The 20,035-nt window shown below is 35.8% G+C and overlaps 1 protein-coding gene and 1 long non-coding RNA gene across 3 annotated transcripts in view; one reads left to right on the forward strand and one right to left on the reverse strand.

Moving 5' to 3' along the window:
• The window catches only part of LOC140669328 (lachesin), a 128,352-nt gene that overhangs the window by 80,290 nt on the left and 28,027 nt on the right, over nucleotides 1-20,035 (reverse strand). The gene's annotated exons all lie outside the window — the stretch shown is intronic.
• The window catches only part of LOC140669332 (uncharacterized), a 191,378-nt gene that overhangs the window by 73,073 nt on the left and 98,270 nt on the right, over nucleotides 1-20,035 (forward strand). For both annotated transcript variants that reach the window (XR_012047325.1, XR_012047326.1), the window contains one exon: nucleotides 2,166-2,356. This is a non-coding gene — a long non-coding RNA (uncharacterized lncRNA). The remainder of the gene's footprint in view (nucleotides 1-2,165; nucleotides 2,357-20,035) is intronic.

Here is a 20,035-nt window from a genome sequence, read left to right on the forward strand (position 1 = left end):
CTCAAATTTGTTCATAGTTGGATTATATTTCATTTTCAAATCTATTTTATTTTCAAATAATACCTACTCTGACGTAATTCAATTTTCAAAAACGTATAACGTATACAGATCATTATTTAATAATTTCACGAACATATTAAAAAACCATAAAATAATCTGTGTATACGTATAATAATAATAATAAATCGGTTGAATTGCACTAGTTAGTGCGCACTGGTGCACACAAACAGGTTATTGTATACAAATTTACATAAAGTGGCATAAATAATGAAAAAAGTAAAACGATTAATTAGAAAAGCTATTATTATTGTTTATTATGAATAACGATAATAATATAATTTCTATTATTATAATTAGATAATGTTTTAATTACTTACGTTTACATTGTAAATTTGTGTACAAAAAAACCTTTAATGTATCAGTGCACACTAATTTACTAACTGAATTCGGTATAAATTTATATAAAATGTTATTTGTAAATGTATAAAATATATAACATATAATATTAGAAACAGACAAAGGACATTCTACATCAGATATCTCCGACAAATTGCACAATTCCTCGCAACTAGAAAAATCCAATTTCTATTTGCCACGATATTAAAGTAGATAGACTGCTTCTAGAAACTCGTCCGAGTTCTCGCCGCAAAATCTATATCCATCGCAGGTGTATAAGCACATCACAGAGTCGTTATTGGCCAAATACTGTACGAAAGTCGGAGACGCAGATTATAGTGTCGCGAGCAACATTACTCCCGTCGTGTACGACGGCGTCGACGAAGTTTACTACGCGCATACGTTCCAACTCCCCCGGATCAGTAAGCGCAGTTTTGCCGGAACGACCTCGGTGCCTCGCGTAAAAGCGACATGGCCCGCGCTGTGTGTAAATCAAATCCCGAACACGGGGTGTGCTCTCGCCCCTTGTGCAGTATTCCGCGCCCTCCGTCCGCCAGTCACCCCTTTTCCGCCATGTCCCCTCCCCCTTTTCGCCCCTATACACGAGCGCGGGCGTACGCGCACTTGTTTAATGTACAAAAGGCAGAGAATGCACCCGGGAGAAGTATTCCCATTATATCGCTTCGTTCCACTCCTATTGCGGGATCGCGGTTTTATCCTATATATACAGGCGCGGCATATCCGAAACGGTAAGGGTATGATGTGTGTAAACACACGTGCTCGCGCGTACGGTTGTGCAGTCATGCAACTCCAGTTGACTCGGCCCAGTTATATCGGCAATCGCCCGCGGATATAAAGGGCGCGTTGTGAATCGATTGCCCGAAGGTAATATATATACGTATTGGTTCACCGATAAAATCATCGGGCAGTCTTCCAATATCAGTAATAATACGAGGCTCGGTCTAACTTCATATAGAAGTATCGTTGGTTGGCGTTGGAAACGGAAGACGTAGAATAATTAATTGACGTTAACTTCTCTCTCGATTATATAAGGCGCCAAGTATCATTATGCGCGTAATGGGTTTATAAATTTTTGGGAAAATTCAAATAATCACACTGCCTTTTCCCTGCGGTGCCGTATATCTCCTCGCCGGTCAAGTAAAGTAAATATATAAATGCATCAGTATTATACACAGGGGTGTACTATACAAAGAGTTTACTATTAATCTGCAACATCGTACACATATATACAATAGAGTACACGCTGTTTTATTTCATAGCCAACTATTTGTGACTCCATGTAAATATCTTCTCTGACACAAATTTCATCCGCATGTGCGTGAACGTGCGCGTATATACGCATAGCGAAACGGGTAGCGAGAATTCTTTTAACTAACATGGGTTAATTTTTATTGTTTTATTGTAAAGATATGTGTCTCGTATATTGTGTGTATGTGTGTGTGTTTTGTACCTTTATATTAATTAAAAATGTTCTACATAAATGTACATGTACATACATTACACGTACATAACGATGCATAACGTTATCTGAATTTTTATTTTGATGATAATTTAATATTTCGTCATAATATATATTAAATGAGTTACAGCTTCAGTCGCGATAAAATGCGATAAAACCGAAAAAGGCATACGATTCAGATGAATGAAGAAAGTTATATCGCCCAATTATACGTAGGAAGTACCTACGTATCGCGCATCTGCGCTCTTCATAATTGGCCATGCTCAAGTGATACATATTCTGTTTATAGGATGATAGCAGCGGCAGATACAGAAAGCGACAGGAGAAACAGAAAGCGGCGGATTCGGCGTGGCGTAATTGGCGTCGCGAAGAGGAAAACGAGAGGTCGGAAGTATCTCTACGGTTTACGCTCCGGGAAGGGTGTACCTCTAGTCACGTCGCTGTTTATACACATGCGGTTGCAGTCACAACAGTTGTTAGGTAAGTTTGGTTTCGTTGTATTCATGCATGCTGCGCGCGTTAGTCTACGGATTACGGCCTTCTGAGCCGACATCATCAGGGAGCGCCAATTTTCCTGCATAAACCAGACACAAATGACGCGAACGAATGACATTGACAGCAGCCGCGTGCACTGTCAAGGCATTAAGGAAAGACGTATATCGATATGACGAAGGATTTTCGATGGAACGAGGAGTAGAAATGGAGGTTATTGTTTTCTTGCGAAACTTCGAGCCACGCGTGTTCCGCGTACGATTCGTACACGGAGAGAGAACGCATATACGGATTTCTTCCGCAAAAGAAAGTACAACGTAATTCAAACGTTATTCTGTTCACGTAAAACGCAACATCGCATCTTCTATATGCCATGCATACAAACTCTGTAAAATACAGCTATTATAGAATATAGGGATGTAGAATATAGGAATATTCTACAATGCAAAAGCGATAATATCGTAATACATTGCTCATGCGTATATAAGTCTGCGTTATCTGACGCGTTGGGAAATATGTAACGTGTACTGTTGCGTATTAGCCCTTGGAGGATAAATACAAGTTTACAGCTGACACGCGATTTAACGTTGCAGATAAAAGTTAATTGGATCTATTTGATCGTGTATAAAACGGTTTATTTAAAATAATGAAACATTGTTTTCGAAGAATTCCCAAAGTAATTAATTTATAGACACATAAAAGTTTTGCAAAATATGTGCGACGAAGAACGTAATACAAATATTACAAAAAAAAAAAAAAAAAAAAAAAAAAAAGTCTTGTTCATTATCTTTATTTACATTTTTAATTTCTTTTTACATTATATTATGAAAAATATATGAGTTATCCTTTTCGAATGAAATTGAAAAAGAAATATCGCAAAATAAATTTTTAATCCAACAATCATCTCTGTAATGGCACAGGATACAAAGAAAGAAAGAAGCTAATTCACTATTGAAATAAAAAAATATGCACGCATCAGTTAGTATTCCTATTATTCCCCGCAGTCTTACGTATCGGAAAAATATTAATTAGTCTCTTTTGCTGGATGCACGTGGATGAACGCGATTCTCACAAAGAGTTACAGTAACGCAGTTACGATGAAAGTCGGTACCACCCGTTTCATTTCCTATTGTAATAACCGCGCCTTTGATCATAGCTACGGATTGTTCAATCGATGATAAGTAAGTAAGCCGTGCTACTACGCGCTGCTTCCACGATCCGATCGTGCGGTAATAGCTAATCTCCCTTGCGAAAACGGTCGATATGGCTGTTAGAAATGATAATAACTGCGCACTTGGGAAGTTCTACCTTACCGTGGATTATGCAATTGGCTTGGCTCTATCTGAGCGGCTTAACCGTCGCCTGCGCAAATATATAGGTCTGTAGATATGCGAACAGATATGAATATAAATAGATAATATGCATAGCAGAGGGAGAAGGCATCTATATAAGCTATTTACCCCACGAACTTTGGAACGTTATTCGATTCGCCGTTAACACATGTCGCTCTGTATCACAACTTGTACACTTTCCTGCGGAACAATATGAATTTAGAATGTGTGACCGCATTTTCCTTCGCATGCGACGAATACGTCATTACTCTTCGTCATGATCCACTTCCAAGTAATGTTATCATAACTTAATCACCGGCAAGTGTTCGAAACAATTTACGAACGAAAATTAATCATCGCCGCAAAGATCATTTTGAGCACGCAATTTGCACGCTCGAAAGTGTAGGTCTATTTAGGTTCTCGTCATGATGGCGGTGCTAATTAAAATCCACACGCAATTCAGATATTTATGTCAGCAATCAGAGTCTAAACAAGTTCTAGATGACACGTCACGTGTCATGTACTATTTAAAATTATCACATACGGAAATAATATGTAATAAAAATTTTATTTTCGTCCATCTATCTTTGACTTAGGAATGTAGATTTCATTCGTTCGAAACACGAGTATAAACGTGTTGTATTCACTTTTCACGTTTCAAATAAAGTGTTGCAGATTTATTTAAATCCATATATCTAACGTCTTTTACGCACCACTTTTTTGCCTGCTCGTTTTATTCGGTTGGCAATTACTTTCAAGTAATTTTTATTAATTAATCCGAATTTATATGATGAATTAATGATCCATCTGGGTTGGATGAACTATTCTATTCTAGGACGTTATCGTGCCATTTCTCGTATATCCATCTTCATTTCACCGTTTCACCGTGATCGTCCATCCAGAACTTCACCGCCATTATTTTGTAATCTGAGCTTTACTTCGCTATTTCACTGAAACGTCACAACGTGAAATATTTTTTGTTACGTCTATGTCTCATAAAATTCGTAATTATTATTTTATATTTTAATATGTACTTTCAAAAATGTATCGAACGGTTATAGGATCGAATATTACCAAAATATTTCCCCCCCGAAATTTATTAATACATATTCATAATTAATACTGACAGAAATACAGATTTAATAGAACATAGTAGAAAATAAAGTGATCACTATATTCGACGCATGCCTCATTAAATGATGTTCATTCACTGTCAACAGTAAATCTGATTGATATATAATTTACGTTGGATTTACAGTTTATTTGTTATCAATATTATTGTTTGGTGAAACAATATTATTATCATATTATTTGATAATCTTTTTCTAGAATTTTCATCAAACATCATAATTTACTATCGCACTGTATTAACTAAACTTTTGCATTTATGCGGTATCATCAACGATATTAAAAGTTAGATATCTTATAATATCATAATATCAATAGTAAATTGTCAACAAAAAATTTGTTAATTATACAGTATTTCGACAAACTGTTTGCGGAGGATTTGAAACTTCATTTTCTTGAAAATGAAATTTGGCTGGCATGTGTAAATACTTAAATTTCATTAAAACTATAAAGGATAATCTGGACCGTTCGATCGAATTTCAGTCGAAAGGGCCACAAACGATGGCGGTGAAATGTAAATTTTGCGTGAGTTCCTTTGCTTTGGGAGACCCGTAAGTGGGAAAACAATGCTGCGCGAAGAGCATAAGCCCCGGCTTAAGCCAACAAAACTAGTATGAAAGGAGGGGTGATTAAAACAGTTTATATACGTCAGCCAATAGCTGTATGAAAGAGGAGTATGTACGTGCAAAATGAGTATCGCCGATGCATCCATGACAGTGTTTCGTATACGATCGAGAGAGCGTATCTTGAAAATAATTCTCTCTAGAGAATCGATTCCGTAAAACACCTTGCACCTCTTTTCAGCGCGAGCAAATAAAAAAATGCTAGATTTAAGGCAGCTCGTTACACGATAAGCGGCAGGCAATCCTTCTTCATAGCTTTCCTCTTACATCGTTTTTCTTTATTTCCCTTTCCAAAGGACCAGCGATCTGACATCGCCAATGAACCGACACATGTCTAGGCGTATCACGTTCTGTTCACATTTCCTCATTTTACCTATTTTATATCAGGCAGATGATAACCGTAGAGAAGGTATATTTGCTACTCTGGAATCTTTTCATATTTTAATTTTACATATTTGAATATTTTACAATCAAATTATATATTTTACGAATCTGATGAAAAGTGTATCGCATATTAAATTAAACAATATCTATACAATAAATTATAAAGTATTATTGTGCATAAATTTATACAATATATACATATATGAAAAAATTTAATTAAAATGGATTATTGAAAATTAGTAAACTTATTTTATTAACTTGAAACATGCAATGTACTTATATATTTGTATCGATTCAGAAAGCATTAACGATACAATTAATTAGTTGAGTTTATCGGATTAATATTTGCAAAGTAAAATGATTTCTACGCGCGCGCCGCAGTAGTTGGTGATAAGCCATGTTTCGATGAAAATCACGCATTTAAAGTAGCATTCGCAACATTAATTTATCGATATTTTTATCGCCATTAGCACAATATCCCTTCATATTTTTGGTAAATCCAAGCACGTTAATCGAATGCCCACGAATAGTAGGAAATTATTGATAACAGACTTTTATCAGGCTACGGAAAAGCTCATCGTGCGCGCAATTATTAATCAATTTTACTGCCATTCAATGCGCAACACGGCCAGCGACCGAGTTAATGAACACTGCTAGATACACAATTGTAAAGAGGTGTTGGCCAAGCTGTGTTTCAACGATAACCGTTTGTGATCTGAATTATGTAAAATAAATCTCCCCACGGGTGAAGAAGAGATAAAATATTGTTTTAAACAGGAATTATACACAGACATTTTCCAACGTCAACCAATATTTATACGATCGATAAACATCGCTTCTTTGAATATTTTTGGCGTTTCGCGCTTTATTTGCTATCGGTCGATCGCTGCACTTTCATTCAATTTTGCCACAGTTGATTAAGCAACAGCAACGCTGCCAGCTCTCGGCCGGTTTAATACATTTAATTACATTCGTCGCTTTGATAAACACCTCGGCAAGATATACAAACGGATTACGTAATGGACTGCTGATAGCTACGATCCATCGGGTAGGTACGGTGTGACGGTCTTTCAATTTTAACACGACTGCCAATTTATGCTAACAACAGCGACACGAAGTAATCGGGTCATTTGCGCGTTTCATTTTCCATGCTCCATAACCGACGTATCCGTTTGCGTTGTAATTTCGCGTTTACCACAGGCAACCGAATAAGTTGAATATCAGCTATGCAATTTATAATATCTAGAAGCAAGAGAGTAACGTATATAATTATCATCTCAACTAATTAATTAAGGTTTTTTACACAGTAATATCGCGGGTAGGGAGATATCTTCAAACAGTGACCGGACCGTACCGTACAAGTAATTCGCGCTAGACAACTTGGTGCCTCTCACCAAGAGGCAAGATATTACGTATTTCATATTCACTTACCGACGCACTCAATTAAGACTCGAGGCGGAATCGGGCCGCCTTCGCCACGGTCGACGAACTTGCCGCTGGATATTATCAAAGTTTCGCCCGCTCGTTTTCCGTCGTATCCGAATCTCTCCTCCTCCTAACCCCGTTCGAGGGATAATAAAAACGCGACCGCGGAATAAATGTGTTCCCCCCACCCCCCACCCCCACCCCCTCTCCTCATTGTGAAAACGGACCCAGAGATTGGCCCCGGCGTCGTTTTCTCGCAACCGCCAACGAATCCATCGTGACCTCCGTCCTCCATCCTCCGCTCGTCCACCCCCTCCCCCCTCGGTTCCGTACAGTCTTGTTGCCCTCCCTTTTTCTTCCTCCGCTAACTCACGCAGCGCGAAAACGTATAAACGTGCCGATGCGATAAAGTCCTCGCGGCAAAACCGAGCACCGACACAGTTACGCCAAGTTATAAATTAATACAGATTACCGCGACATTATCCGCCCGCGATCTGAAACCGCACGTGGCGGTAGAAGAGGACGGGCACGGTTCGTCGTCACGTCGGTCGTTTTATTTCTTGCGCAGCGGCGCGGATTAAAGTTTCATGCATTCGGGGGCCCGTATATCTCGTCATATGCCGCACATTTCTTTGATAACTATTTCATCAGCCTCGATAAAGGCTTGCGCGAAACAATGTTAATTTCGTCGTACGATAGTACGCCGCGTGAGCGCGGGATTATTATTTATTATTTGGTATCGCAGCTTCTTTGTAAATCTCCTCCCGCGTTCGTTAGTCCACGACAAATGATGCGCGAAACGTACGCAGTGATGATTAATGCAAACGATACGGTATGTGAATTTATTCTGATTTTAAAAATAACGTTGCCACAGTCGAAACGGCTTTCTGTGGACGCGAGTCTATATATGTATAAATTTTCTAAAGAAATATATCAATATATACCTTTATTCGAAATTTTTTACAAAGTTTTTTATCGAATGGCGGTAGAAAAGTGTAGAATATTATTTTCCTACCGGTATAAAGAAGAGAGATACATTTGTTTAAAAATATTTAGATGATGAATTGTATCCGGGTAAAATGACTTACATAGCGCATAAAAGAGAAAGAGAGAGAGAGAGAGATCAACTCTATTTCTTTAGCGCTAATATAATTTACACACAGAACGCAGACTTTTTACATTCCGTAAATACGTCGCATGATTCTCCCGTTATTTAGATTAATGCAACTGCTGCACGCTCGTGAGTTATGTACATTATAATGTAGTCATTTCTTGCTAGTTTAACAATAAGTTTCTATTATAATCACATTTCACAGTTTATATTTAATATTTAATATATATAAAGGATACTCTAAAGGGGAAAGCTAAAGTTATATTATATATAAGGCAATATTTAAATAGAGGAAAAAATAAATGGATAGTTTTATACGAAAATTCTATACGTATACATATTATTTCTTAAAGTATAAACAAATGTTACGTAATGTAATAATATTGCCCCGCGTTTCGAGAAATAAATAATCTCCATTAATCATCGCATTATATAACACACGATGTTCGTGACTATACCGGATGTTGCAAAAGTAATTAGTTACAGACGCTACTATAATATTTTAATAAGAAAGCGGAGACAGGGGATTAATGGCGATAACGTAATTGCCAATTTTCTGAAAAATGCTCCAAGATTTATATTCCCGAATCTTTGTACTTTATCGCAAAAGATCGAAATGCACATATTAATCGCCTTCTACAATGCATATTGAATTTTTTGCCAATTAACAAAAAGAGTTTAGCAATCTTTTTCACGTCATTCAACTTGATCGATATTTGCGTAATATCCTTTTTTTTTATTACACGTGTAATTAACGCAGTCGCAATAATCTGTATAGATAACCAACATCACGTAAGTCATTTATTTCGTGCGAAAAGAGAAATCTACATCTACGGTGCTATTGCAAATGCGCTTCTGTATACTCTTTCCGCAGGGAAGGGGTTAAACGATGTGCATTAGCTTAAAGCGCAGCGTGAATAACCCTGCACCGAATAGTACACTCGGCGTCGGATCTTCCCTCTCGCATGTAACCCTATCTCTAACAATAAGAGACGGCAAATGAGCCTTTCAAATCATCTCAAACTTCGCGTCGCCTTATCTGGTGAATTATGTAATAACGAGTGCGGCGTCTCGCGCTACCATTTTTCCCGGAATGAAACGACTTTCCGTCGAAACAATGCGAGGGTGACCTTTAACTCCTTCTTTCTTTTTCTCTTCCCTCCCCCCCCTTCCCCTAATGCGAGATTCTCGTCGCTTCAACGACGACGGTGGGAATAAATTCTGTGGCATTTATAATGGAGATCCGGACGCGTGCAATGTCGCCCCGTGGTTTCCACCGTTTTTCGAGAAAAAAAAAAAACGACTTCGAGGGTGGGACGTAATAATCGTAAGCCCGGCTTGACATTTTCGCGATGTTGTGTCAGTAGTAAAAAAAAAAAGTTTTACCGAGTGTAACGGTTTACCTCGGAAGCGAGCGACGTGAATACGTCAGAGCTGCCTCCAGATTACGCGGCATGGCAGGTGTTGAGTGGATCTTTTGTTGTTATTCCTTCAGGATGCTGCCGGTAGTGAACGTCCGAGTTAAATCGTGTCAAAAGCGAAACGGAGTAACTCGAGGACTAGAAGTACCGTCGCGTAAAAAAGGTTTACGATCGACCAGGGGTTCCGATACGAAAGATTAATGGCCGACAACGAATTACGGTTGAGAACGTCATTGACAGTAAAAGAAATACAGAATCTTATTTTTGCAAGTCATTTTATTTCTCCGAATTCGTATCACGATTTTTTAATCTTTAGAAGTTTCGTAAATTATTTATTCAACGGTATACACTATACACACACGCGCACACACACAGACACACACATATACACTTCAAAAAATATAAAATTCGGAATACTCGATTAAGTATAAAACAATTAAATTCAAATGAATTGCTATGCAGTTTGTGAGCTTTACGAAGTAATAAAAGTATTGCATTTCCTACGCGTGTGTTTTCTTCCAACAAAATGGTCGGTAATAAAATGCTTTATAGAAGGTAGCAGTTACTTTAAGGAATAATGTTGTCACATACAACGTGCAAAGGGTTTGCGAGTTCAATTTTAAAATATGAAGTTTCCGTATTATTTTATTTTATGGTAATATTGATGATAAAGATAACGTAAAAATATGGATCGTATTGAATATATTGCAACTGAAGCAAACAAATTTATTCAATAAAAATGTTGAAAAAGTAGAGAGAACTAAAATCACAATAATTGTATATAAAAATTAATACGAGATATAGATTTAATAAATAAAGGAAACGATATTGATCGGATAAATTAATGATAAATGATCAGATATATTTTCAGGTGAAAATTTACGTTTTAAAACGAACGGTAGATTTTTATATTTAAATTTTATTTAATGACAAGAGACATATCATTGTGCGAACATATCGGAGTCGTCGCTATTAGTGAAAAGCTCAACGTTTCAACGGAAAATTCATTCACTAAGAGTCGGCATCTCTACGGTGATTAAACGATTCCGCGATGAAACGGTACGCTCCGGCGAAAGTTTTGAATACGTGATACTCTTCCATAATCCTACCGCTGAACAACCGTCGTCGTTGTTGTCGTTGTTATGTTGCATTTCTCAAATACGTATGCAGATATATAACACTACCTAGTTTGTTAGTTCTTCGGGATCGTTAAGCAGTATATATCCCCTAGAGGTTTACTTGATTATTATCTGGCAAATCCAGATATCTATATACATATATATCTATATATAGAATGTTATATATATATATATATAACATTCAAGTAATTCGATATAACTCAGGGCAGATAAGTTATTATATAACGTATAAATTTTGCGGTAGTAAACATTTTCCGCATTTACTTTCTGTCAGATACATATACACAAGCATAGTTATACGTTAGTAATTTGTCAATTACTTTTTAGAAAGCATTCTTTCAAATTTTTTTTCTCGTTAGATGATACGTACTTTTACAGATTTCTTTGACGTATAACGAACATTCGTGAATACATGTCATATTAATGCGCGCATAATAATAATATAAAATAAAACTGTAGATTTTTACATGGATGTTAGACAAATATAAAACTTGCAAACAAATTGTTCAAGTTTTTATCTTAATCTTCGGAAAATGTATCATACTTATTGTTAGAAAGAAATGAATATTTTCCTTGCGCTCATGCGTGTATGTATATGCAGTATGGACACGTAAAATATTGTTGCCTAATTCTATTAGGTTATATTGAGGAAGTACTGACGCACTTTCCTAGATTAGTAGTATCCTCCATAAGCTTGTATAAACATAACCTTCGCCCTGCGCAACGCAAACTAAAATTCCCGCTATTTCGAAATCCCATCGTTAGATTCAGAGTTACACAGTTTCGGCAAAAGTACCGTCCGACAGCTAAACGGGAGGGCTCTGTAAATAGCAGCTTAATTATACGGACGCCTGTATTCTGCAAAGCAAATCAGGGGTACGGAGACAGGTAACTCCGCCTGAGCCTGAACAATCCCCTTCGTATTTGTGTCAATGTGAATTTTACGTATGTATGCATTTGTTGATTGTCTTTGTATTTGTAACGATATACATATAAGAACATACAGAGTGTCTCTGTAAGAAAAAAGAAAGAAATGTTGATTTTATACAATTATTTAGATAAAGTCTTTAAATTCATTTTTACAACCCGTGTGAATGGTTATTATGTTGCACATATTTCTGAACATATTTTTAAAAAATTAAAAAATTTAATATAGAATAATTATTTATTACTCTATTTTCCTCTCTCTTTCTTTTTTCTTTTTCCGTGTAGATTTTTATTACATCTATAAATCCAGATATATTTGAATGAATAAAATAAATAATCTAGTATTGTTAATTAAATAACGTTTAAATATACAACACATCGCAAATTCTTACTTGAATATTTATCCATGAAAATATACCATGTACACAAAATGAACCGTCCTGTATACACATACACACAGACGTGAAATCAATATAGACGTGTATGCGTACCCTGTAGCATTCACGTGCACGTACGTGTATTGTCAAGCGTTTCCCAGGGATTACCAGAGTTTCACTTCCAGCCCAAGATGCTCCCCGAGCTCGGCAGCCAACTATTAACTGCATCTAATTACAAGGGTTGATGCAACATAGATGCCTAATTAATGGCTGTGAGATTTACGCGCAGATGCGCGTGAGAGTTTAGGCCGTTTTGCATAAGACATTTCGATGATGAATGCCTTTCATATCGTTTCTAAGCCGATGCATTTGCTTGATGGTTAATTTCGGGGAAAGGTGCATCACGATGTGCATTGCACGCCGAAAGATATTTTAGTAACTATATATAGGAAATGCGCAGTGCGGTGATGTGTTTTCTCTCCGGAGAAGGGGATGTATCCTTTGCAACTCACGCGACGCGGCTGCAGAAACGTGCCCTTCTAGTCTGTCCTAATCGTTCGGCCGCGACCGTAAGAGACGCTCTTTTCTCGAGATGGCGTCGTTACGAGCAAGCACCTCATTAAAGAGCACCGAACGAACAATCGGGAAAGGAGGAGAGCGTAAAAGTCAAAGAACATAACTACCTAGAGATAACTTGACGTTTTCGCAGTAAAATTGTAAAAAACGCGTATCCGACATAATCCCTCGGGGTCCGGGAGGATCAGAGGTGTTTGAGTATCATTAAAACTCGATCTCTCAGCGGGTGTTCCAGTGTGACGCGCCGTTTTTCGCAACACGTCACCCGGAGTTAACAAAACGAGAGGCCGCCGTCGCCGTCGCCATCGCCGTCGCCGTCGCCGTCGCCGCCGGCCGGGGATAAAAGTTTCCGCGCTCAATTTATCGCCTAAGTAGCGTCGTTTACGAAACTTGGATCGCGTCGGGATCCGCGCTTTTCTCATCCGCGCGTCCCTCTCTCTCTCTCCCTCCCCCGTCGCGCGCTCTCGCGAATTCGTTCTGTCTTGTCTTCCTTGTACCATCCGTTTTATTTGCATTCTGTACAACCCTTCCAGATTTCCAGCGAAACTGGTTCAAACTACCGGGCGATATACAAACTTCGGCAGAGAGGGACACTCAGGCTTGCATGGTTCGGAGGGATATGTTACAGCGCCGTGAAATTCATATTACACAGATCTCTTCTTTCCTAAAAGAATTTCGTTCAACGCCACGTGCTGGAATGTTTAATCGAGCGCGCTGCGTTCTTTTGGAAAACTTTGAGAGTTAATAGCAATTATAGGAATATGCGGCTTAATGTTTTAAACATGCCATTTTTTTTTTTTTTTTTTTTTTCGGGACGCGGATATAGCAGAGATTCTCAGAGATTTTCTTTAGACTTTGGACAATGTATGAAAATTGGGTCAATTTTTGTTATGATAATACTAGGACGTTCTATTAAGTTTCATGGTTATTGCAAAGTTTCTGGAGAGTGTGAACCCGCATTAATCGCGTAACTACACACAATAGAATCAATTTTCTTGTAGCAAGTGTCCCTTTTAGTTAACTTTGAAACGCATTTGCAAAGAAAATTGTTAATCTGTGAAATCTCTAAAAGATTATGGCATATAAAACCTTTCATATTTTTAAGAAATACGATTTGTTTTTTTACTTTAGTGATTATTTCTCTATTTTATCAAATAACTTGCATTTCAATATAATATAAACACAAATCATATAACATTATAATATTTTAAAATAACGAAAGCTGTTTTTCCTTTAAAAAAATATTAAAAATATTAAAATTATTTTTTAAAAACTAAGAGCATAGCAAGTTATTTGCATATATTTTAAACTATAACGGCGCATTATTCTACATTACTTACACAACATTGCACGCATTTTCATAGTGCTCAAAATTGCTAGTAACGAAGGATAAGTTAACGTATTTGCATAATCAATCGCGTATTTATTGAACTACTTGTCGGAATAATCAAGCGGTAATACTCAATAAATTGTAAAACAATTATCCATTTTATAAGTAATTAATAATCTTGTTTACATGTTTTTTTTTGTCTTATCAGACATCGTTTTTCGACATAATAACGACAAGTATTATATTTCTATTTTTTAAATATAATTATACAATTTTAAAGCTATTCCTGTATTACATCATTTTTCGATAACGAGATCAACTTGTAATTTGTCAAGGGCTACATCGTACTTTTCTCAATTATAGAATAAATATAGATATTCTTTTTTATCAACTCAATAAATATCAACCATAGAAAATGCATATGTATGTATGTATGTAACATATTTCATTACATATATATTGAATCGTGTAACGAATTACCAATTTAGACCATTGCGGTATCGAAGCCGATAAGATCGAATTAAGTTTTTAAATCAACTCGCATCAGAATAAGAAGAAGAAAAGCTCTAGTACTATATATCCCCGTATTTCGCGGCAATAAGAAAGTTTTATTCTCATAAGCCACGGCTTTGTTCGTGAACGTGTATTAGTCGTAAAATCGACGCGGAAGAGGCGAAGAAGTATATCTATCGCCGCGAATCGACCATTCCCGGCGACTCTACGAATTTACCTCCAGGAGTTCACCAACTAGTTTCCAAAGTCAATGAATTAAGCCGGCCGCGATGCCGCTCGCGATTTAATTCATCGATCAACGCCTTCCATGCTTCTCTCTTGAGACTCCTAATTGAATCCTTACGGCGTAACGAGCGACCACGCAATGCTTAGTTTATATCGTTCCCTCTTAATGAAACACGAAGTGTTTGGAAACTTTGTACAGATAGCAACGGAGCGACAAAAAGCTATTTTAAATTTTATTAATTTTGTAAAACAGAAGGAGAGATAAAAAGAGAGAGAGAGAGAGAGAGAGAGAAGGAAACTTTCATCGCGTATATACAATATTTTGTTTTTTTTTATATGCATTGGGTGCTTTTACAGAATATTACTCTTGAGTATAAAACAAAAAAGTTGTACATGATAATGCTTATGTTCACTTTCTTATTTTAGTTTGCACATCAGTATTTTTTTTACAGATTACTTTTCACATTATTTTTCTATATTATCGCGTTTTTACGAAATATTACTAGTATATTTCAATGTGTCTGATGTATCGCGTAAAATATTGGTTAAATCCTGCTGTCGTACCTGCAGCCATGTACATACATACAGCATACTTCATCAACGTCGCTCGACTTTTAAAGGAAACGGGATACTCGCCACTCGAGCCGCGGTGATATACCGTGCTGGAGTGTGTCAAAGTACATCAAAGCGCTTGCTTTCAAAGCGGACAGCATCGGCCGCATTCACTGTGAAACGATCGCGATCGCCAAAGACATTAACTGTTTATACCTTTTACCAAATATCCTCCTCTGCGCGTGGTCGTCCGTCAAAATGTCGATATCAGTATGCCCATTGCGTTGCTACCGATCAGTCCGACACATACATCAACGTATATGATACTTGAGAGAGAAAATGCAAAATAAAATATGCATCACTGAATGAAAAAAAGAACTGTGTGTATTTAAATTGTATGTATTTAAAAAAGAACAACGAAAAAATCTCTAGATTAAAATGATTTGAATTGTTAATGTGTTAATTTGTCTCTAATGTTGCGAAAGAAAATTGCACAGCTGCGCTTCGCTATTTTCACGGAAATATTTATCAATATTTTGTCTTATTTTCATCTACACGGTATTATCATAAAATAATTAATTAAATATTAGTTATTTATTCGGTTACTGATTGTAGCGCTGTACAATCGTAATTCGGTGGTAAATAAATCTCACTGAGCAGTTGTATTGATTATTATAATGTATATTACAATGTCGTATCTGGTAGGAAAATTATTTCATTTAATTAATTCATGGCTTTATCTCTATCTCTCTCTTATATGTTTGCTCATTATACATAATCAATTATTGTAACCATGATGATGATAAAGGATGATTAACATGTGTAATAACACATATTATAAATAAAATACCAATTATAATTCCATAAGTAATAATAAGATCTTAATAACATCGATTATAAAGGTTCTTCTTATTTTAATAATAATTGATTTATAAATTGTCATATAAACTATCATATGATAATTAATTACTAAATTAATATTAGATAGAAACAATTTGCTTGACAATTGCAAAATAATATCTCTCTCTCTCTCTCTCTCTCTCTCTCATATTTATATAAATATCTCAATACATCTTATCTTCAAAAAATTTAATATAACTTAAAAAACGCTCATGAATAATCTTTATAGTTATATACGTTACAATTGTAGGATACAATACAGTTTCCATTATTTTTGCTCGTATCATAGTAAAATTCTATGCCGTGTGAACAATATATGATTTTTATAATAAATTTATATTTGTGCGCGTATATATATATATATATATATATATATATATATACACGTATATATAGGTATATATAATAGAATGTAGGCGATGCAAACAATACATTTCTGTCCATTTATCTTTTTAGAAATTGGAGAAAATCATTGTATCGAAATTGCGAGATGCCGTGTCGAAACTCTTATTTATAGAGACCACTCCAAATGAAATGCTGCGTGCCATCATCAAAAACTGTAACAATGGCCAAGTCAAAAAGAATGCAATAATGCGTGTTTTTCAACTTGTATGTACGTTTCTCTTCTTCCTATCGCCCTGATCGAGCTTGCCAATGGCATAAAATCGAGCTCGTAATACATTGTAATTTATAATAACGATAAGAAATTACACAGAGCAGTCAATTACATTAAACATCATATACACGAGTATTAAGCTACACTTCGCTAATTTCAAGAAAAACGAGAATACATAATAAATGACACCGCACTGCGAGACACGTCTGTCTCTGGAAAACATCCGATAACATATGTTTTTTTATTGTCCGCTCAATCATCGTAAATACACATTGCAAATGCGAGCTTGCAGTTTGCAAAGTAATACGCGAAAATATTGACGCGCTTTCCCGCGCGTCGAAGAGCGAGCAGCAATTTTTTCGTCACATTATTTTTTCAAAGAGTGTATTTGAGTTCGCGACTGGGAATGTTGATTGACGTTTGTCGCGCGTTCTAAGGGGGAAAATAAATAACGCAGCGTGTACGCAACCACAGACCTCGTGCGCGAAATTGTCGTTGGTACAAGAATGAAAATGTTATCTTTTACCCAAGGATATATATATATATATATATATATATATATATATATATGTGTGTGTGTATGAAGCACAATCTGATGTATGCTCCCCCAATTCCCAGTCCATCCCTGCTTGAACCGCGGCCTCTTTGTGTGTGATCACACGCATATGTACATGCTTTTCCCGTTCCCTCTTCTCCGGCTCTTCTCGACCCTTTTCGTTCGCTATTTATAGTGATTGCTTGATTTATTGTATTATGCCTACGCAAAACATATTGGATACGAAATTTCGACAGGAGAAATTCGACGGCAGAACGTATATTCGATTATGAAATAAAAACTAAGAATATTATTATATTTTATATCGAAAGGAAAACAGAAAAGAGAGATTTCTAAAAAATTCAAAATATTTTATGCTGGCAATACGTATTCTATATAAAGTTACTTATTGATAAAGCTATTAAATAACGATTCTAACAACTAATAAATTTACATTTAGGATCAATATTGCCAAGGACTATCATTGCAAATTTAACATAATTTCTCGAAGCATATGTGTAAGTAATATAAATGAACGCTAGAATATATTTACAAATTATATGGTAATATTATGTGAATAATGTAAATAATTAAGTATTCATTTGCTTTAATCGATTGATCAAAGCATTAGCATATAATTTAATAACGCTAATGTAATTAATAACTGCTATCAGTGATCGGGAGTACGATTGTATTTATTAATTTTGTACGATATGAGCATACCTCACGATGAAACTGAAACGATATTGTATCGTCGCCGAAATGAATAAAATCGATTTATTGTGATTTTCGTGCCGATTAAATATTTTGGCGCGCCGAATAAACCGCAAGCTGGGGTCCGTTCATGTAATTTACGTTAATTCATTAGACTAAAATCGATAGTACGGTGCGTGTACTACATTGGAAGTGCCGTGCGAGTGCCGATGTTCCGATTTAATCAGTGCTGCCGCTATTATTTTGTCGAAAATCCGTATCCGTAAATTTTTCAAGTTGCCATAAATCTTTAAACGTCACGTACGAATCGCGTGTTTCTAATAAGAACTCGCCCTCTAGCATGTAGGTAATTTTCAAGAACGCGACAAAATTCATCTCCGTTTAAGAATTAGATCACGTATTTTATTAAGTGAAGACGCTTCAAATATTGCACATTCCGTATTTGTAAAATAAACACACACAAAGATATATATATATATATATATATATATATATATATTTGCTGATTCTTCGAAAATTTTGCATATAACTTATTAGTGTTAGTAATTAATATTAATGTTTAAACGATTAAAACATTAATTCAACAAAATTAAATCTATAATAAGTAAATATAATTAGAGAAGAAATATCACACACAGAAATCAATATTCACCGATAGATCTTTATTATTCGTGGTTTTCTCTCCCTGATAGTCATATTTAATATAAATATATACTGTATCGAGTCTCTCTTTTCATTATATAAATGCGATGATATGGATCGTACAATCTTTATGATCGTCTATTTCAAAGAGACACGTAAGAAATACCGTTGAAACGTTTCGCCATTTTCGAACTTTATGATATCATGGACTTGAGTTTTATAGCGACCTTTCAATAGCAATGGCATTACCGATTCAAATTGTGTCCCGCGTTTACGAGCCATTTTCACAGGGCGTTGTTTTACCGTTGCCTGTAGTCGACCTTACAAACACTGTCGCGGTTTCCTAGAAAATTGCTACGTGCCGAGAACCGTACTAAAAAAAAAAAAAAAAAAAAATATTCTGATTTTAACGATTGCAGTTTCTTTTTATTTTAATCAGAGCTGTATTTTTTGAAACATATTAAAAATTTTTCATAAAATATAGAGAGCCATTGCCGAAAAAAATTTTCAGAGTTAATATTTTGTATACTCACGTTCGCAAAAAAAATTCTCTTTTATTATTAATTTTTTTTAAAGCTGTTTTTCTCATTTATTGTTAACCTTTCTTACTTCAGATGAGTTATAATTACTGCTTAATGTGGATATGCTCAAACATACAAGATATACCTAATAAGTGATGTAAAATTTATAGAATCCAATATCTATTCGTAGATAGAGAAGATATGAAATTTTTAAGAGTACGTGCGCGGACTCGCGCAGTAGCATTTAATACGACACACATTTTTCTACCCTTTGCCGCACTTCTATTCGTGGGATCTTGTTAAATCTCATTCATCGTCGAAAAACCGACATGCAAGTTTATGCGGTTTTTCAACGTGCTTGTAACCCGTGCCGCATTGCGCAGTAATTGCGACTAGCTAACCGGTAAACCCACGACTAGAAAGAGACATTCGCGTCTGTCGACATTGATCACGTTTTTGTTGCGTTTATTGGGAGATGATACAGTTTCGCGAGAAGAATGCAAATGAAAAGTGTCGCACAAAACGGAAATTGAAATTCTTGCCTATTATCACATTAAAAGCATATATATATATATATATATATATATATTCCATTTAATGTATAATTTGCATTTCATTAAATAATTCTATTTATGTGTCAGCTTAGTTAAATGTTATTAAAATTATCCGCTTTGATG

Source organism: Anoplolepis gracilipes, chromosome 9, assembly GCF_047496725.1.
Source record: "Anoplolepis gracilipes chromosome 9, ASM4749672v1, whole genome shotgun sequence".
Lineage (NCBI taxonomy): Eukaryota > Metazoa > Arthropoda > Insecta > Hymenoptera > Formicidae > Anoplolepis > Anoplolepis gracilipes.